Source organism: Capricornis sumatraensis, chromosome 6, assembly GCF_032405125.1.
Source record: "Capricornis sumatraensis isolate serow.1 chromosome 6, serow.2, whole genome shotgun sequence".
In the NCBI taxonomy this organism is placed as follows: domain Eukaryota; kingdom Metazoa; phylum Chordata; class Mammalia; order Artiodactyla; family Bovidae; genus Capricornis; species Capricornis sumatraensis.
Genome location: NC_091074.1, coordinates 71061325 through 71083563, shown reverse-complemented (window position 1 = coordinate 71083563; position 22239 = coordinate 71061325).

The following is a 22239-nucleotide window of genomic DNA, read 5'->3' as shown; positions in this document are numbered from 1 at the left end:
GACCTCCAGGAAGTAATGTAAGGTTACATTCCGCTTAAAATAAGTAAATACGTCACATGTCAGATCAGATACCATCTTAATTCTAGTATAGACGAGGGCCTCCAAGATTGAGAACAATTTATGAATAGAGAAAAGCATAATTGTGTGCGTTAACCTCAGTTTTTCTTAATGTTAAGAAAGACTGCGCTCTTCCATTTAACCTAAATTCATTTAGTGGCAAACAAAACTGTATCAATTTTAAAAACATCAGATGCATTAAAGTGCCAAAGCAAAAAAATTTTAGAAGGATTATGGAAAAAAGCAAAAAAAAAAAAAAAAATTCCAGTATGTTGTTTCCTAAGTCTTTAAAATGTTAGCCTTAGAGACATCTCTATGAGTGAGGGAAATGAGGGAAGTGCTCTTCAGGATGTCACAGGAAGTCTGTAACTGTAAGCTTATGAGAACCACAGGGCCGGTGAGATGAAGCTGGCAAATTAGTTACATGTGTTGACAAGCAATGGTTGAGCATCCACTTTTAGGGCTTAATACTGTTCTTTCTAATTTAATCCTCAGATTACCCTGTCGAGTAGATTGTATTTTATTCATTTTTACAGATGCAGAAGTGGCCAACAAGAGGCGGAGCCAGGGTTTGAACTTGGATGGGCCTGACTCCAAGGCCTCATCTCTTCTGGTACACCATCAGTCTGGAGTGAAGTCATATAGTGTGGGAGTCTGCTTTGGAATAGTAGGTTGGGTACAATCTGTAGAGAGCCTTTAATATCAAACAGAGGCCGCAGGTGCCATCTTGTAGGTAAAGGGGAGATGCTGAAGGAGAAGTGGCAGCTCTGTGCTAGAGTAGAACCTGGGTAGCTCATGGGGGAGGTGATATCAGTCCTTACAGAAAGAGGGCAAAATCTTGGGGTCCTTATCTTCTCCTTATGGGCAGCTCAAGGGTGAAGTGAAGTGAGTGAAAGTCACTCAGTCACGTCTGACTCTTTGTGACCTCATGGACTACACAGCCCATAGAATTCTCCAGGCCAGAGTACTGGATTGGGTAGCCATTCCCTACTCCAGGGGATCTTCCCAACCCAGGGATTGAACCTAGGTCTCCTGCATTGAAGGCAGATTCTTTACCAGCTGAGCCACAAGGGAAGCCCAACTGAAGGGTATGAGGACTCAAAAGATAAATGTGTGTTTTATGAGATTAAGCTACAAAGTAATTAATAAACATAGCCACAATGTGCAGCAAATAAAAAGAAAGCAAATGAGCCAAAGGAGAGACTACAGACCCAGTACTGTCCCTTCCGACACAGCCGGTGCTGGCATGCACCTCTGTGAACAAAGAGCATGTGTTCCAGTGACATGCTTCTTTGTCAGGGGCTTCACTGCCAGAGGCATAAATAACACAGGCAGAACAGGGTGTGTCTCACTGCCCTGCCAACGTCTTCCACTGGACTGTCCGTCCACGGGCCTGAAGGGGCTGTTGTCACACTGCCCTGGTTTTGGATATTGCTGTACTTAACATCATTCTGCGTATGCATCTGGCTGTGAGAAAGAAGTAGAATGTTAAACTGCATCTAAGGCCCAATTATTATCATGACCATGAATTTGTGATTTGGAACGACTAGAAGGGAATAAGGAAAAGAGAAAAAATCTTAGTTTGTGAGGGAATCTGAACTATGGGTAAATCTCTTTTTATTTCTATTGATGTTAATATTTGTCCAATAAGTAATACAGATATCAAATAACACCTTGTTTTGGCACTCCTTTGAGTCTTAAAACTGCTTGTTAATCAGAATGTATGTATTCCAACTATCTCCAAAATGTCTGAGAACACTCTGAGCTAGTTTGTAACTCCTTGGACCTGCTCTCCATCCCAGCAACGTCATCACATGACCAGAGCCTTCCACAAACTTTAAGTATATGTACAGACTTTAACAAATCTGAAGATGAGAGGAAAGAGCCCCACATAGGCATTGGCCTAACTGGCCTTGAAACTAGTTTAGCAGAAGGGACACCTTTTCTCTTTAGGAAAGACTATATGAAACAGATGTGGGTGAAGAGATCATTACTCTTTAAATCCTAAATACTTCCAATCTTTCCCTCCTCTCCCATACACATGTGCATGCACTGGTAAGTCTACCCTCTGAGTCTCTACAGCATGGTGTGTGTGCCTTTTATAGCAGTTAGGCAACACGTGGGAGCTGTTGAAGGATCTAAATTCTCAGCGAGACTATGAGCTCATACAAATATTTCTGGACGATATGAATGGAGAGCAGGAGCCTGGGGCCATCTTTAGAACATAGGTGCCCTGCAATTGTGTGTTACGTTGAAATAATGTCATGTGTACTCAAAAATACTATCGAAAGACAGCTGAGACACTGAGACAGAGAAGGAAGGCAAATGAGTGAAAATGGGTTAAGGAATGAGATCCTGTTCATCTCCAGATGGCAAGAAAAAGAAGATGGGAGAGTGTCAGGTGTGCAGGCAGCTGCAGGTCCAGTAAGGGGCCCTGCCAAGAGAGCCAGATTCCGTTTTGCTCTCTGAAACAGCTGTAGGTGCTTGGCCTTCCGGGGGCAGCAAGGGAGAGCTTTGACCACCAAGAGTCGAGTTTAATATTTATTAAGCACTATCTTTATGCCAAGTACTGTGCTTGGGACTTTTCGTGTACATTGCATCTCAGTTCATCCTGGCAACAGCTCGCTGGGACAAGACTTTATAATCCCATTTCATTGTTTAGGAAACAGGCTTAGCAAAGCCAAGTAGAGCTCACATAGCTAGTAAGAACCTGGATTTCAATGTAATTAAAATCTCACTGTATTCATTCTCACTACTTTGATCCACTAGTCTTTACAACTGCTTTAGAAAATCCTTTTTGTTTTCTCTATTTTAAGAAGATTTACATGCTCAAGGAGGAGGTGGAGAGGAAGTTAAAAAAAAACTAAAGAAAAAATTTTAAAATTAGATTCCTACTATTGAGACATATCCACCATTAAGATGTATATCCTTGTAACTTTTTTCTATTATTATACATATTTTTAAAACAATATTGACATTAGATACTTGTTTTTTCACCTACTGTGATAAGTGATGACTTTATGTGCCCAGTCGTGTCTGACTCTTTGCAACTGCATGGATTGTAGCCCACCAGGGTCCTTTGTCTATGGGATTTCCCAGGCACAAATACTGGAATGAGTTGCCATTTCTTTCTCCAGGGGATCTTTCTAACCCAGGGATCGAACCCATGTCTTCTGTGTCTCCTGCATTGAAAGAGGATTCTTTACCAGCTGAGCCATTGGGGAAGGAAATGGCAACCCACTCCAGTGTTCTTGCCTGGAGAATCCCAGGGACGGAGGAGGCTGGTGGGCTGCCATCTATGGGATCGCACAGAGTCGGACACGACTGAAGCGACTTAGCAGCAGCAGCAGCAATGAGTTAATACTCACCCCTCCCTTCTCCTTAGCAGAGGCCCAGAGCTTGCTGGCCTCCTGAGGGGCTATTGAAGTTCTACTCTGGCCATTAATCTTCCACTTCTGCTCCATGCCCTTCATCTCCTGTATTTACTCTGCTCCTTTGGCTGAGGGAAGGGCTCACCTCAAAACAATATAAGGTATTTTTTGTTTTGTTTTGTTTTTAGGGGGCTGTGCTGCAGAGCTTGTGGAATCTTAGTACCCCCATCAGGAATTGAACCTGAGCCACCATAGTTAAAATGACGAGTCCTAACCACTGGGCCACCAAGGGAATTCCCTAACCAGTGTAAGTTTTGACTTTTAAGATGGGTGGACTCATGTTCTCTTTCATGCAGCCTTGGTCTCTCTTGAGTGACTGGGAACATACTCTTGGAAAATATCTGTGTGGCTTCATAGTGTTGGGCATCCTCATCCATAATTAGCCAGCGTCCCCACCATCTGGACTCTCTCGTACCTCTTAGGGATTTCCTTGTCCACACAGAACTAAGATTGACCCAAGAGCCCTGCTCTTGCTCACTGAGCTCTAACATCTGTTCTAAAGTTTGCTTTACCAGCTCCTGCCCAGCCCGGGCCCCTTGATGGGCGCAAGGTAGTCCTCCCTTACTTCAGACTCTGACACTACTGAGGTGGTGCGTGTGACCCTAATTTGCTAGTCTCTTATTTCATAAAGGCCCAAAGTCCCAAATACCCTCACACTCTGCTTCTTTGAAAAGTGGAGCAGCCAGTTTCCTGATTTCTTTTATGTTTGTTTATGCACATACTACAGAAAACTTTGAAAGTATGCTGAACAAAAAAATTAAAATCTCATTTCAGGGCTAAGCGTTGCTTACGTTTTGGTGTCTATTCCTCCAGTCTTTTCTCTACACGCATATGGCACTTTCTCAGGTCTCAGATTGCCAGAAGGATCATCTCATTAATAACAGCTTTGCAGACAGGCAGGGAGGGGGGAAACCACTACATTAAATATTCATATTGATTGCAAGAGACATTTTTATTTCAGAAATAGTGGTGAAAAAAGATATCATAGTACCTAGGAAATACTGTGTATATTACATTTTAAAAATTTAAGTGGGATGATACTATAACCTGCTTTTTTCAGTTAACATATTATGAACATATTTCCATGCCACTGAATAATCTTCTACAATATATATTCCTTGAGGACATTCTTCTGCAAAATGAAAATAGCTTTTCTCTTTCTGAATATAAAGACAATACATATTCATGGTGCAAATGCATAAAAAGCACCAAAAGTATAAAGAAGAAAATACAAGCTAGCTAAAATCCCATTACCTAGCAGCAACCACTGTTAACATTTCTTGTTAACAGTGAGCTGTTTCTATGAATGTAGATGCATATGTAAAATAGATAAGTGGAATACTACTAGAAAGGGTGCTTTGTAACATGCTTTTATTTTTCACTTAGCAGTAACTCACAGTTATTGCTCCAAGTCAATAAATCATTTTTTCATTTTAAAGTCTGCATCATATTTCATTGTACAGCTGTAACACAATTTATTCACCTCATCTTCTGATAGACATTTATGTTACTTCAGTTGTTCACCATTGGATACCCTGGAGAAGGGAATGGCTACCCAAAACAGTATTCTTGCTTGAAGAATCCCATGAACAGAGGAGCCTGGCAGGCTATAGTCCGTGAGGTCACAAAGTCAGACACAACTGAGCAACAGTTGATTCATACATCCTTTTACAGTTATCTCCTCGAAATAAATTCCTAGAAGTACAACTCCTGAATCAGTATATATATTTCAAATCAGATATACATGGCAAATCACCCTTCAGAAGCTGTTCCTCAACAGTGTGTAATGCTTCCCCTCATTCTTGCCTAAATTGGATATTATCTTTAAAAATCTTTATCATTTTTCACCTAATGACAAGGTGGAAGACCTAAGGGTACCAAGACAATTCAACATGAAAGAATAGTCTTTTAACAAAATGTGCCTGGACTGATATCAGTTCAGCCGCTCAGTCGTGTCCTACTCTGCAAGCCCATGGACTGCAGCACGACAGGCTTCCCTGTCCATCACCAACTTCTGGAGCTTACTCAAACTCATGTTGATAGAGTTGATGATGCCATCCAACCATCTCATCCTCTGTTGTCCCCTTCTCCTCCTGCCTTCAATCTTTCCCAGCATCAGAGTCTTTTCCAATGAGTCAGTTCTTCGCATCAGGTGCCCAAAGTATTGAAGTTTCAGCTTCAGCATCAATCTTCCCATTGAATATTCAGGACTGATTTCCTTTAGTATGGACTGGTTGGATCTCCTTGCAGTCCAAGGGACTCTGAAGAGTCTTCTCCAACACCACAGTTCAAAAGCATCAATTCTCTTATATCCACATGCAAAAGAATGAAGTTGAGCAAATACAAAAATTAACTCAAAATGGACCATAGACTTAAATACGAAAGCTAAAACTATAAGAGGCTTCTCAGGTGGTGTAGTGGTAAAGAATCCGCCTGCCAATGCAGGAGACGCAAGAAGTGAGGGTTTACTCCGTGGGTCAGAAAAATCCCCTGGAGTAGGAAGTGGCAACATGCTCCAGAATTCTTGCCTGGAAAATTCCATGGACAGAGGAGCCTTGTGGGCTACAGTCCAAGGGGTTGAAAAGAGTCAGACATAACTGAGCAACTGAGCACACACACAGATATAAACTATAAGACTCAGAGGAAACCAAGTAAATCTTCATGACCTTGGATTAGGCAAAGCTTTCTTAGATAGGACAGTAAAAGCACAACAAACCAAAGGAAACAAGAAATAATTTTGACTTAATCAAAATTTGAAACTTTTGTGCTTCAAATGACACCATCAAGAAAATGAAAAGACTATGCATAGAATGAGGGAAAATATTTGTAAATCATACATCTAATAAGGGATTTGTATCCAGAATACAGAACTATTAGAACTCAATGACAAAATGAAAACCCAATTAAAAATGGACAGAAAAGTTTGAATAGACATTTCTCCAAAGAAAATATACAAATGGCCAATAAGCACAAAAAGAAGCTTAACATCATTAGGCATTTGGGAAATGAAAGTCAAAACTACAGTGAGATACCACTTCACACCCACTAGGATGGCTGTAATTAAAATGATGGACAATGAGTGTTGGTGAGGATGTGGAAAAATTGGAACCCTTGTGCATTGCTGGGGAGAATGTAAAATGATGCAGCTGCTATGGAAAATAGCTTGGAGGTGCCTCATAAAGTTAAACATAGAGGCAGCAATATCACCTCTAGGTATACACCCAACAGAATAAAAATATATGTCCTTACAGAATTTGTGCATGAATGTTCATAACAGCATTATTCATAATTGTCATAAACTGGAAACAACGCGAATGTCCATAAGCGGATGAATGGATAAACAAAAAGCAGTATATACATACAATGGGATTATTTTCCAGTTATTAGAAGGAATGAAGTACTGATACGTGCTACAACATGGATGAACTGTAAAAATATTATCCTAACTGAAAGAACTTTGACAAGATGACTGTGTGATTCCACTTATATGGAGTATCTAGAATAGGAAAATCCATACAGACTTCCCTGGTGGCTCAGACGGTAAAGAATCTACCTACAATACAGGAGACCCATGTTCGATCCCTGGGTCAAGAAGATCCCCTGGAGAAGGGAATGGCTACCCACTCCAGTATTCTTGCCTGGAGAATTCCATGCAAGAGGAGCGTGCATGGGTTACGTGAGGACAAACAAGCCTGGTGGGTTACAGTCCACAGAATCCCAAAGAATCCTACACGACTGAGCAAATAACACTTTCACTTTTTCATAGAGGCAGAAAATAGATTAGTGGTCAGCAAGGGCTGGGAGTAATCGGGAGTGACTGCTAATGAATCTGAGTGGGGCCTTGTGGGACTCCCAAGCACAAAGACCTTTCTGTCTCCCATTTCTTATAGTCAAGACTCCAGCCATGAGTCTGAGTGACCTTCCATGAGTTCCAAAGGGCAGATTTGAACAGTTGCTAATCAAGGGAGGAGTAGCCAAGGAATCACTTGAGGCAAGATTAAAGGGACCGGAGAAGCTCTTTAGGACTAGGAGATCCACCACCTGAGAGGAGACTGAGACAGGGAGTGCAAGACCAGCTTACACCCTAATCTTGTCAGAGACCCCACCTTTGACCCACTGTTACAAAAAGCAAGAATCAAGTTCTCTGGGAGGGGGACACATAGTTTTTGAGGGAGAAACCTTGTGTGTCTACCTTTGTCTGGGAAAGCACTAAAGCTATCCTTTGCTACTTCACCCAAAACTGTCTGCAAGATTTGATTTGGCACCCGTGTACAAAGAGGGCTTCCCAGTAAAGACCCTGCCTGCCAATGCAAGAGATGGAGGAGATGCAGGTTCGATTCCTGGGTCAGGAATATCCCCTGGAGGAAGACATGGCAACTTACTCCAGTATTCTTGCCTAGAGAACACCATGGACAGGAGCCTGGTGGGCTACAGTCCATAGCTTCGCGCAAAGTCAGACAAAACTGAGTGTGGGATTTCTTTTGGTGTAACAGGAATGCTCTGGAATTTAGGGGAAAAAAATGTATTTATTTATTTGGCTGTGCTGGGTCTTAGTTGCTGCATGCATGTGAGATCTAGTTCCCTGACCAGGGATCCAACTTAGGCTCCTTCATTGAGAGTGCAGAGTCTTAGCCACTGGACCACCAGATAAGTCCCCAGGAATGCTCTGAAATTTGATACTGATGGTTGCACTACTCTGAACATACACTAAAAACTACTAAATTGTCATCTTTAGAAGTGAACTTTATGGTATCTGAATTATATCTCAATAAAACTGTAAAAAATTTTAATCAATTAGGCAAGTTGACAATGATATATCATTTTTACTTTAATTTGTACTTATGTGTATAACTAATGGGGCTGAATTTTTTTTCAAGTATTTAAGGCTGTTTGCTTTCTTTTGTAAGTTACATGTTTATGTCCTGTTGGTATTTTAAAATTATTAACAAGTGCTCCATATATGTTAAGAATATTAACACTTAGCCTGATACTCATCTTCAAGCTATTTTTCCCCACTTGTTGTTTGCTTTTAAAATTTTATGTATGTATGTATTAATAAACATACACATATACACACTGGTAAGGGTGATGAAAATTTTTTAATTTTTATTTAAGATAAAATTAATTTATGTATTTATTGCTCTCATGTCATAAGAGCTTTTCCCATCCCAAGATTATATCAGTATTCACATATATTTTCATCTGATACTTCTGGTTTCATTTTTATGTGAAATCTATATTGATTAATATTTTAATGTATGGCTTGAAGTAAAGGTCTAATTTTCTTTATTTTTAATGATTAGCTATGTGTTAAATAACCATCTTTCCTTCAATGAATATGAAATGTAACCTGTACCACATACTAAATTCTTCATATTCTTAAGTCTATTTCTGGACCTCCTTCTCTATTCACTTATTTTTCTGTCTATACCCTCTGGGACAGTTTAGCAAATGGGAAGCCAGTGGACAAATGGCAGAAGACCAGAAATTTATTCTCTGGAGACGTGGGCTTGGAGTGGCCCTGGACATGGGGACATCAGGCCCAGGTGAGAGTGCATCTCCACTAACCATGTAAAAGATGAAGAACACACCTTTCAGAACGCACAGTGACACCACTAGTCCTATGCTCCCATCATATTTCTCCCTTCCTATTTCTTATCATTCGTCCCCCAAAGAATACACACTTGACCCTTGAACAGTGTGGGTTTGTACTGTGTGGGACCACTTATATGTGAATTTTTTTCAATAAATATGAATTACATTTGTATACAATATAAGGTTCACTGAATCCATGGATGCAAATTGGATATGGAGCGCTGACTCTAAAGTTTTACATGGATTTTCAACTTTAGGAAGGATAGGCAACCCTAACCCCTGTGTTGTTCAAGAGTCAACTGGATAATCAGACAAGATGTAAAATGGTATCAGAAGGATTTCTGGTTAGTCATGGTGGATTCCTGGAGTGCTACAGTCCCTGGGGTTGCAAAGAGACACAACTTAGTGAACAAAAACAGTATTGAATTTAACTCATACGCTTATCACCACACTCTCCCAAATCCTCAAAAGGCTTTAAAGATAAAGTTGGGAAAATTTTCCCAGAAACTGAACAAAAAGATAATGAAATATACTAAAGGACAAATAAAACCAAAGGATCAGTCTAGAAGGTCCAATATCTGACTAATCAGAATTCAAGAAATAGAGACAAGATAAAATGGATCCACATCCCAAATATAGGTACCCCTCTGACTCCCCTTTCCCCACTTATTAATTATTCCTCTTAGGCTCCAGATCTGTATTACAGATCTACATTTCTTCCACCGGATCACCTTGGAGTTCCCCCTGCCCCATCTCCAACTTGCATGAGGAGACAACCAAGTTCTCTCCCAGGTCTCACATGCTATGAGGTCTAAAATATATATGGAAATATTTAACAAGTCACAAGAATGAATCTCTTTCATTTACTTAATATTATTAGCCATTTTTTCTTTTGTCATGTCAACTGAAAAATATACACAACTTAAAAGTCAAGAATTATGTTTTATGGAGAAGGAAATGGCAACTCACTCCAGTATTCTTGCCTGGGAAATCCCATGAACAGAGGAGCCTGGCGGGCTACAGTCCATGGGGGTCGTAAAAGAGTTGGACACAACTGAGCAACTAAAAAAAAAAAGAAAAGAATTATGCTTTATTTCAAAACAGAGCTTTAAGCCCAAGACACAGCCTCTCAGATATCACGGAGATTGCTCTGAGGAGGTAAGGGAGGAGGAGCTAGGATATACAGGAGTATTTGCAACAAAGGGCAGGTAGTCGGAACTTCAAAAGATTTGTTGTGCAGTCACTAAGTCGTGACCAACTCTTTGCAACCCCATGAGCTGCAGCATGCCAGGATTCCCTGTCCTTCACTATCTCCCAGAATTTGCTCAAACTCATGTTCAGGGATGGAACCCATGCCCTCTGCAGTGGAATCACAGAGTCTTAACCACTGGACCTCCAGGGAAGTCCAAAATATTACTGTTAATTAAAGAAAACCAGACAACTCAAGTTAATGAATTTAATACTTTTCTGTGTGTGGGAAGATGCAGAAGTCTGGGCTCAGTGAAATAATTCCTTTGATAGGCACCCCAGCTTTCCTGCGACCAGTGCCCTGGGGTTTCCTATCCTGAGTCTCCTCAGGGCAGACGGTTGCGAGCGGCTGCAGAGGCTGCTGGCTTGATAGCTGGCATCTGGTTTGTATCCTGAGCTCCCTCAGGGCTCACCACTGGGGTGCTGTAAGGTGCTAACTTGATGGCTGCAACATCCTTTGTTTACTGATGTGGCAGGCAACACTTTTTTACTCACAGTCAAGTGAAACAGCCATTTACTGAGCACCAACCAAGAGCCACGTGTGACACCAAATGCCAGCATGTGGTTTTGCTATCACACTGTTTTGCTGTTTTAACATCTCTTCATGTCCAAAAGTATTTCTTTCCTCAGTTTAACCATCTATAAAATGTATATAAAGTTATAAGAATTAAATTAGTCAATGTTTATAAAGCCTTTTGAAAAGTACTTAACATAAAGTTATTAATTAGTATATTTGGAGAGCGCTCTGTGTGTGTGTGTATGTGTGTGTGTGTGTGTACTGGGCTTCAGAGATAAGAAGAAGATACTGTTAAGAAATACCTTTTAAGAGAGACAAAAAGTGATGTTATGTATTGTAACTGTGATACAAGGTGAAAAGATCTTATGTCAGGAGTACCACATAAGGAACACGACCAAAGCTCTGTAAGAACCTAGACTGGGGGAAGGGACCAAATTTTCTGGGGTGGGTGGGGTTAGGGGTGGAGGCCCAGGAAGATTTCATCAAGGGAATGGCATTTAAAAAATAATAATTTTATGTATTTATGGCTTTGCTTGGTCTTTGCTGCTGCATGGGGTTTGGGGGTAGTTACTCTGCTGCACTGTGAAGGCTTCTCACTGCAGTGGATTCTCTTGTTGTGGAACGTGGGCTTTAGGGCATGCAGGCTTCAGCAGTTGAAGGGAATGTCATTTTAAATGGACTTCAAACAACAGGTAGTAGCCTTCTAGGTTGAGAGAAAGGATATTTCAAGTATAGACTAGCATTAGGCAAAGTTCAAAGAAGTAGTTTTGAAGGGCTTAGCATGTTAGGGAAATAAGGACAAATGTTTCATACTTTCAGAGTTACAGCTATTGAAAGACCTAGCAAGAGAATTTCCAGGGTTAGAAAACCCTCCAGCAGCTTTAATATTCTGGATGGAAAGAAGCTCTCATGATTCTTTTATTTTTTTAAATTTTATTTTGGGGGGCTGTGCCATGTGGCATGTGGGATTTTAGTTCCCTGACCAGGGATCAAACCCATTCCTCCTGCAGTGGAAGCTCCAGAGGCCTTAACCACTGGACTGCCTGGGAACTCCCCTCATGTTTCCTTTAATGTGCAACCTTTCCTTTTTTTTTTCTTTTTTAATTGTTGTAAAATATAACAAAATTCACCATTTTAACCGTATATAAAGAGACAATTTAGTAGCATTTAGTTGTGTAACCACCACCACTACTCAGTTCCAGAACATTTTCATTCCCCCCTGAAGGAAACCCCGTACCCATTAAGCAGTCACTCCCCCTTCTGGCCTCCCCTAACCCCTGGAAACTCCTTACCAGGACAAAGTGATGGTCATGTCTCCATATCCAACCTGAGGCCTCCCACCTCAGCTTCTCATTTCCAATGAAAACTCGGCCACTTCCTACAAAGCTGAGACTAGTAACAGAGCAGTCTCTATAGATGCCTCTCAGGAAATGGCAACTGACTCCAGTATTCTTGCCTGGAGAATCCCATGGACAGTCCCATGGGCTTGTCCCATGGGAGCCTGGTGGGCTACAGTCCATGGGGTCGCAAAGAGTCGGACACGACTGAGCGACTAACACACACACACACACACACAGATTTTATATAAGTTGAGTCATATAATTTGAAGTCTTTCAATATGGTGAAAAAGCCAACTAACATCTTAAGATTATTATGAAAATAATTTTGACTCTATGGACCCCCTGAAAGAGTATTGGGATTCCCCAGAGGTCTGCAGAGCAGACTCTGAGAACTGCTGGTCTAGGTCATCCAGGGTGTGGGGTGTCAGCCAGCTCCCCATGACAGCTTCTGTCCCAGCACAAAGTGATGGTCATGTCTCCATATCCAACCTGAGGCCTCCCCACCTCAGCTTCACAACAAAAACTTGGCTACTTCCTGCAAAGCTGAGATTAGTAACAACAGTGGATTCATGTTCAAACTGCTTGAAGGAACCAAACCATCAAATGAGGACACATTTTTATGAGTAATAAATCTAAATGTGATTTTAAAAAACTGTACCACAAACTGATTTCCAATAAACTTCTGATCACTTCCTGCCACTGTCATTACATTTTATAATCACAGTAATTACCTGTTACCTGCGATGAGAGCTGTCATGTACTTTTGAATATCAAGCAGCAGCCATGCCGTAAATTGCTAGCCCCTTTCTCCCCTAATGATCAAAGCTTATTTTATTCTTCAAGTGTTCTTCTCAGAGTAATTAGCACGCTTATTATACAGCATATTCAAATGTTAATGTGCACACCAAACTGATGCTATTGTGAGACCCATTTTGCTCAGGAGCTAAAATTATGTTGCCATTTTGCTTGGTGCTAGAGACTCCGTGCTTGAAACCTGTTTCCCACATACAAGGAGCCAAGGTTATTTACTGAGAATGCTGAGCTAGAATGAGAGAAGTGACACTTAATATAGAACCTGAAAGCTAAATGGGTTAGCACATACAGGGCCTACACATTTTGAATTAGTTATCCATCACTGCGGAGATGATCAATATTTGAGCAGACTGGCTTTGGGGCCTGTTTAACATCGTTTCTCCAGGGTCTGTAACAAACTTCGCGTCTGCAGAGGTTAAACCACCCGAATCACAGTTTTGTCAATTGGAAACATTTTCCTCATTCTGAGCTGAAATCTGCTCGAGTTTTCACGCATCTGTTTTTGCTCTGCCCTCTGGAGCAATGTAAACCATGTCTGCTTTCTGTCCTGTGACTATCCTGTAGAGACTTAGGACGGTGACACTGTCCCCACGCTCTGCTCTTGTAAGGCTCATTTGCCCCAGGTCCTTATGGGACAGGTTACCAGCCCCTTTACCACTGTGGTGATTCAACTTGTCAGTGTCCCCTCTTGAAATAAAAACGGTGAGGCGCTCAGAACCTGAAGCAACGATCCCGGCATGGTCTGGTCAGGGTGGAAATCAGTAGGTCTCTGTTGGATGTGAATGCTCTTGTTGGATATGATTCCATTAGTGCTTCCCAGAGTATATTATCTCTCTCATTATCCATCACTGATTCCTGATTAGTTAAAACTACCAAATCTTTTAAGCCATATATTGGTACTTAGGCAATTATCCATTTAGACCCCAGAACAGGATCTGCGATTTATCACCATTACGTTACATCTTGTTAAATTTGGCCCAGTGCTTTGGTTTATCAAGAACCTTTTTTGTGTCCTGAATCAATCCTTTCCGTCAACATGTGTAATCAACCTATCGATATTGCTATCTGTTTATAAATGAAAGCTTAAAATGCCTGCCAGGAGAGGTCTCAGGATGGAGCTCTTCACCTATTTTCAGAGACCTGAAATCATAGTATTCATTCAACCAGTTATGTCTCTCTCCCTTCCCATCCAAATATGCACACCTCAATTCAACTCTAACTCAAGCTGGCAGGGAGGGAAAACACCGAAGGATATTCCAGGTTACTAGCTGGCCGATTAAAGCGACCTAGAAAAGAAACAGAAAAAGACAGGAGGGAGTGGATAAGGCCTGGTGAAGGGCCCAGCATGGGAAAACAGGTTCTCTGAAGCTATTTTCTCTGGGCCAACACACCAATACAGGCTGGGGTGGGTATTAAGGTATGAGTCACATGGAAGATAGTCCAGGGCTCTGCTGTGATGAGAGGAAATCAATAACCAGGAAACAGGACCAAAGTTAGAAGTTAGGAGTTAGTCAATTAGTACATCAAACTGGAGGGACTAGGCAGAAGAGAACAGAGACGAGCATAAGGAGTGAAGCAAAGAAAGACCACATGAAACAGAATCTCAGCTTGCTAAGTGGGCTCCAGAGCTGTGCCGTCCAACTTAATAGCCACTAGCTACAGGTGGCTATTTAAATTACCATTCATAAAAATTAAATTTAAAATATCAGTTCTTTAGTCACATTAGCCATATTTTGAGTGTTCAAAAGCCACATGTGACTCATGGCTACCATATTGGATCATACAGAAGAACATTCCCAACATTGTAGAAATTCCTATTGGACAGTTCCGGTCTAGAACATTCTAGATATACTTCTTAAAAAGGGCTAGGGACTTCCCTGGTGGTTCAGAGGTTAAGACTCTGTGCTTCTAATGCAGACGGTGCTGGTTTGACCCCTGACTGGAGAACAAAGAATCCACATGCTTCATGATGTGGCCAATAAATAAATAAATAAGGACCAAGACAGGTAGGATATCATTGTAATGTATTCTCTTTGCTTTCCCCTTCATAACCCAGCTCAAACATCGCTTCTTCTGGGAATTCACCACATGTATGATCTGTGAGTGTATGCTATAGACTGCCAAGCATTCTGAGTTACACAGTTAGTGGTCATGCATAGGTCTAGGCAGTACTTAGTATGGTGATCCCGGCACAGTTTTTTGTCAGTCCTTAACCAAAACGTGTGTCTTCCCTGGTAGCTCAGCTGGCAAAGAATCCAGCCATGCAGGAGACCTTGATTTGATTCCTGGGTTGGGAAGATTTCCTGGAGAAGGGATAGGCTACCCACTCCAGTATTCATGGGCTTCTCTGGTGGCTCAGATGGTAAAGAATCCGCCTGCAATGCTGGAGACCTGGATTCAATCCCTGGGTTGGGAAGATCCCCTGGAGGAGGGCATAGCAACCCACTCCAGTGTTCTTCCCTGCAAAATCCCCATGGACAAAGGAGCCTGGTGGGCTACCGTCCATGGGGTCGCAAAGAGTCGGGCATGACTGACCGACTAAGCACAGCACAGCGCAACCAAAACGTGGCCTTTCTCTATCTGGGGAAGGCATCCTCCTGGACAAAACAATTAGCTTTGGGGCTAAGACTCATGGGACAGGAAGGGAAGGATGAGGAACTCTGGCGTAGCCAGCCAGGACTGCTAACTCCACCACTGTAGCTTTAAAAATATTTGTGATGAAAGCTTTTGACCTCCTGTCCATAAACATTACATAGGCCATCTCAGCCAGGCAGTCAAGAAATGGAAATCAGGGAGTGTTATTTGCTTGATGCAAGATATCTTGTCATCTTACCTGTGGGCCCTCACAAAATTTTCAGTCTGCCTTCTTTCTCTTTTAATTTCCTGTGCTGTTGCTCTTGGAATTTCTCATAAGATCTATCGATTCTACCCTCTAAATCTGTCTAGAATCCTCCCTTCCTCTAATACCCTCAGTAAATTTATCTTCTCTGTCTTTTCTCACCCAGCCCCCATAATGCTCTAAGAACTTCAGCTGACCATGACATTCTCCTTCCTGAAACCCCACAATGTCATAAAGCTCCTCCTTGGGCCCCCAGCTAGCCCTTGGGTTTCAGGTCCTTTCAATCTCTGATGTGTAGCACACATGCCGGCTCCTCTGTTACTGCACCCAGAACCAAGTTGCCCTCTCACACCCCTTTGCCTTTGTATCCTTGCAGCTCTTCCTGTCTGAAATGCTGCCCTCACCACTACCACCTTTAATCCCCCTGGAGAATGTCTACACCCTTATTTAGATTTTAATCTTACCGCCTCTGAGAAGCCCACCCTGCCCTCAGACAGGCTCAAGGGATCCATCAGTTGTTCCCAAACACTGTGGGGGCATTAGTCATAACATAGCCTGTACATAACCCTCCTGAGTCTGTTTCTCCCGCTAAACTGTGAGGTCTCAAGGGCGGGCAGCATGTCTGACTCATCTTTTACCCCTGGCGGCAAGCACAGGACCTGACTCATAACAAACACTAAATGCCTGGTAGAAAGAACAACCATCTGTGCCATTATGAGGTTCTGCTATGAGGATCCTCTGTGTGGTTTGCTGCCTCGCTCCTCAGGGTTCACCCACACTCATAGAGGCTGAGGGCCAAGAGGCACTGGTAGTTGAGGATGGATGGAAAAGCAGGAGGCCTGCAGTTGCTCCCACTGAAAGCCTCCCTGTATGCATGCGACTTGTTCCCTCGCAGACTCCGTGACCTGCACAAGTCCAATCATTGTCTTTCGCGAAAAAGACACAGGGCCCCTTAGAGAATGTTCTTGAAGGGACATATCTGTGGGTAAACTCTATGGGGAAGAATTATGGGCAAGGGGGAGAAACATCTTAATAGAATGGAGAGGGATGACACATTGCTACTCTTGCTTAGCAAGGGGAGGTCACTGGCAGGGGAGTGAAGGTGCTGGGAGCAAGGCTTCTTATGTTTTAGAAAATACAGCTTATCCAGTGGTTACCAGGACCTTGCACTTCTATCATCTTCTTGAGCCCATTATCCACCCTGAGGGGCAGGCAAGACAGAACTGGGTTGTTGTTTATAGATAAGGAAACTAATATCCAGAGAGGTGAAGTGACTTGCCCAAGGGCATGTTTTGAGCAAAGACCCACAAAAATGAAGCAACTTTCCCAGGGTTGATTGTGAAGTAATAATCAGAACTATAATTCATGGGGTTATTTGTAAAAGTCTCTGTGGAGTTTTCTTTGAGAAAATTTTTGAAATGAGAAACATTTTCTAGTAAATTGAGTCTGTACCGGGTTTTCAGACATCTTTTGGGAAATTTGGCTAGATGACATGAAAGATTTCTTCCAGCTCTGAAATTCTATGAACTGTTTTTTACTCTGTCCCAGGTTCATGTAACTCCATATAGTACAATTATAAGTTTGCAAGTAATTTCCAAAACAAATAGCTCTCCTGCCCATTTAAGCATCCCTGTCTGACTTACCAAAAAGTCTCAAGCCCATTTCTTACTTAGTGTATCACCTAGTCATCAATCTATTCTTTCCACTCTAACTCCCTACTCTGTGGCAACTCTATTACTTGGCCAGTTGTTCACTTCCTCTGTCAGAGATAACTGGAATATAGAGCTAAAGGAATAATTTCTATGTAAGACTAGAAAGCAGAACTGTCACCATGTATTACTGAGATCTTAATTTAATTTCCACTAAAGGGGAATTGAAGTGACTAGACTAGTGAAGGTTCATGGTACTCATTGGCTTCACCGGTGGCTCAGATGGTAAAGCATCTGCCTGCAATGCAGGAGACCCAGGTTCGACCCCTGGGTTGGGAAGATCCCCTGAAGGGGGAAATGGCAACCTACTCCAGTACCCTTGCCTGGAAAATCCCATGGACAGAGGAGCCTGGTAGGCTATAGTCCATGGGGTCGCAAAGAGTCAAACGCGACTGAGCGACTGCACTTTCTTTCACTTTCTGTGGTACTCATTCCTCCTCAGAGAGATGTCTGAATCCTTGTGGGTGCCATATTTGGTAGAGGGATACAGGAATGGGGTTTTACATAGATCAGGGTAGGAGTAGGATTTTTCTAGAAAGGAAAGTCTGTCTTGGTTGGATGAACCAAGTTATTTAAATTCTGCCTGATAATTCTGTCCAGTCTCCTTGCTTGAGAACAAAGTATTGTACACCCATCTGAACTGGATAAAAACAGAAGTTAATAGCAGCTCTGTGGAAATAGATACCCTGCTTATCTTCTAATCCAAGAGTCCAGGCTCTATCTGCTGCACCACATACTCTTCAGGGTGATAATTACTCCCATTAGTTAGTGTTTCCTGAGGAGTGAAGTATGGTATCCAATTTCAGTAATGAAGGCTATAGCAATAATAACATGTAACAGCCTATTTTATTTTCATCAGGAAGACCAAGTCCATCAGATAGAAGAACTATGGGTAATTTTGGGTATATTGCTGGATATCTCTGAAGATGGTTATCCTGTGGGGGTTTGTTTTAATTTCTCTCTTGACTACCAAGGACATTCTGACACTTAAAAATAAGATGTTCTTGTTGCTGATGGGGAGGGGAGGGCTCGTCACAAAGCACGGGGCCAGGACTTCCCTGGTGGCGCAATGGATAAGAATCTGCCTGCCAATGTAGGGGATATGGGTTCGATTCGGAAAGATTCCACATGTCTTGGAGCAACTAAGCCCATGCACCACAACTACTGAGCTCTCGTGGTGCAGCCACTGAAGCCCGGGCACCTAGAGTCCATGCTCCATAGCTTCCATAAAAGAAGCCACCTCAGTGAAAGGCCCTTGCACCACAGCAAACAGTAGCCCCCTCTCACCACACTAGAGAAAGCCTGCTCACAGTAACAAAGACCCAGTGCAACCATATATAAAAAAATAAATATGAGAAAATTTAAAATTAATAATAGTAAAAAAATCTTTACAAAGCGCTGGGCCAGAACTGCTTGCTTTTCTCTTCCAGTGGAATATCAGACTTTGCTACATGACTCCCACACTGGTGTCTATCACAGCTGAGAAAGGCTGGCTTTCCTAAAATGAGATGAGAGTATTAACAATAGAGGGTGACAATACAGAACATAAAGAAGCACAAAGGAAGTCTTCATCCTCCCGTTGAACTTGCCCAGGATACATGCTGATAAAATCAGATCTGATTACATCTTGAGCTCCATCTGTTGAGAGTGTTCAGAGCCGCTTAGGAGAATACCAACGAGGAAAGACCTGGAAATATGTTTTCTGCCTGCCCAAGTAATTCCCTCTCTTCCCTCTCCAACCTGGCTAAAAATACAACCAAAGTGTCACTAAAACACACACACACTCACACACACACACACACACACACACACAATACAAAAAAGCCTAACATTTGTTGAACAGATTGTGGCAGAATATCAGTTAGCTTAGTGTTCAGTATGCAAACATCCTTGTTGCTAATTCATTCAGAAGAGGACTTGTAGGGAGGGGGAACAGAAAGTGTCAAGAGAATAAGGGAGCAAGGTCGGCTGCCTCTAAGGGGAAATGCCAGAGCCTAGTTGACAGGTGAGAATGGTGCAATTGCCTTTTATATCCATCTAGTGGCAGCAGTTCTAGCTAGAGTCCCCTCTACCTCAACTGGTTCAGGTGATGACCGTTTACTTGAATGTATACCTTGGGCTGGGCCCTCAGCAGGCACTGGGTCTGAACCATTTGGAAGGTTGCAATTCATCAGCCAAGTTCAAGGACTCGTCTAGGTTATTCTAACTCTAAACATCAAGCCCAGGGGATGTAATCTGCTGGAAGCAGGGAGGTGAAGTTTCCAAATAAAGAAGACTAATGTGGGGCTTCCCTGGTGGTCTAGTGGTTAGGAATCTGCCTGCTGATGCAGGGGACATGGGTTTGATCCCTGATACAGGAAGATCCCACATGCCTCAGGCGGGACAACTAAGATCATGCACCATAGCTACTGAGACTGCATGCTGCAACTACTGAAGCTGTGCACCTAGAGCTGGTACTCCGCAACAAGAGAAGCCATTGCAATGAGAAGCCCACGCGCTGCAACGAGAGAATAGCCCCCGCTCGCCTCAATGAAGACCCAGCACAGCCAAGTTAATTAATATTTTTAAATTATGAAAAAATATTTTCTAAAAGATGAAAGCATCGTGTTAGGTACTAGTACATATTCTATGCCAGAGTAGCTAAAAACTCGAAGGGATGAAGAAAGAGCAAAAATGGGAGAGGGTAATGTTCAACTAGAAACCCTGTGGAGAGTAGCTGATATGAATTACAGTGGGTCAGTGGCAGGACAGGGAATGATTTTGAGTCTTTTGCTCTGTCCTTTTTGAATTATAAATGAGTTACTGTAAAGGGAAGTTTGGTTTTAGGATAATTTGGACATGATCTAGAAATTCTGTGAAATAAAAAGAATTTAGTGATTAATTGCATAAGCTAGCATTTCTCAAGAGGTGGTATGCACTCACTCCACTTGGGGTAGTACAGAAAATTTCAGATGAAATATCTTTTACTTTAGTAGTTTAGTGTTTATTTGAATGTGCCTTAGAAGAATTTGTTATAGCACAAACCTGTCACTTCACAGGTGATATTGTTGATTTTCCATTGACATTGGTGATATGAAATTTTCATTTTAAACACTTTCAGTAAAAATAAGTTTATTTGAAGAAATCATTAAATAAATAATAATACAGAAGATGTTATGACAAGAATACGGCAAAAATCATGAAGAGAGAATGTAACAGTTGGAAAGTTTGGGAAATACTTCATCAAACCAGGGGATAAGGTAGATTGACTTGTAGACAGAAGGGTTCGGAATAGCAGTCAGGTAAAGGGAAAATGGTAGAATTCTCAGAGGATCTGGATTCCGGTTCCAGCTGCCACTAGGCCTGTATGACATTGGCTCCCTCTATAAAATAACTCTCATGCCTCACTTAGCTTTATTATTTAATGGTTCTATTTCACTTACTGTTATTGAGATTACGAACAATCATAATGACAGCCAGAGCAGGAAAGTCTGCTATGTGCCAGATGCTTTCCAACAGTCATCATTCTTTTTATAAAATTATTTATTTGTTTGTTTTTGGCCGCACTGCATGGCATGTGGGATCTTAATTCCCTTAGCAGGAATTGAATCTGCACCCCTGTATTGGAAGGTGGAGTCTTAACCACTGAATGGCGGGGGAAGTCCTCAAGAGTCATCATTCTTAATTCTCATAATAGTCATGGAAGGTAAGTGTAGTAATACCCATTTCATATATGAGGGAATTGATGCTGGAATATCTTGGCTGCACAGAACCTGATTTGAATGAACTTAGATCTGACTCTGGAGCCTGTGTTTGTTCCTCTGAGCCTGGCTGTGTCATAGTAGCAAATTCCTATTCACTCTCAAAACTAAGCTCGAGATCACATATTCCGGGAAGACTCCTTTGACCTCATCTCTTCATCTTGGTTGGATGTCCCACCTCTGTGTTCCCTTAATTTTCTATGGAGGTTTCTATTTGGATTTGTATTCCCAGCACCCTACATACTTTGGGGGCACAGATTACATAGTCAACAAATTGCAGAAAGAGGGAGAGGATGAGGGACAGGGAGAAGGGAAAGAAAGAGAGAAGGGACTGAAAAAGAAAATATATTTCTGCCTTATTCTATTAAATATGAAAGGAGTAGAATTGAGAGGCAGTTCAGTAAGGTGGTTAAGCAAATGGCCTCCCAGATCCAAACCACCCAATTTTGCACTTACTAGATGTGTGACTTAGGGCACAGGTTCAATACCTGTGCTTTGGTTTCTTCATCTACAGAATAGAGATATCAATAGCACCTGCCTTAAAAGCTGTTGTGAAGACTAAACGAATTATCATATGTAAAGATATCATGCCTGGGACAAGACAAGCAGGTACTCAATAAATATTGGCTATTATTATTTCCATAATAAAAGGGGAAAGGGTTAATAATATTGTAAAGTGAAGAAAACACGTAGTGCTATTACGCACATAGAACCTCATCATTTTCCCAATTCTACTTGTTGACCAGTGTAGAGTCATTCCAAAGAAGTTACAATTAAAGAGAATTACAGCTTAGAGGATGCACTATTTAATATCTTTATCTTTCCACTTCTATGACAGCAAAATTAAAGACTCTATCTCTACTCTCAGAACATCCTGAAATACTGATATTGAAATTATCACACTGAATTATATTCTAAATTTAGTTACTTGCGGTCTACCACCCTCAACT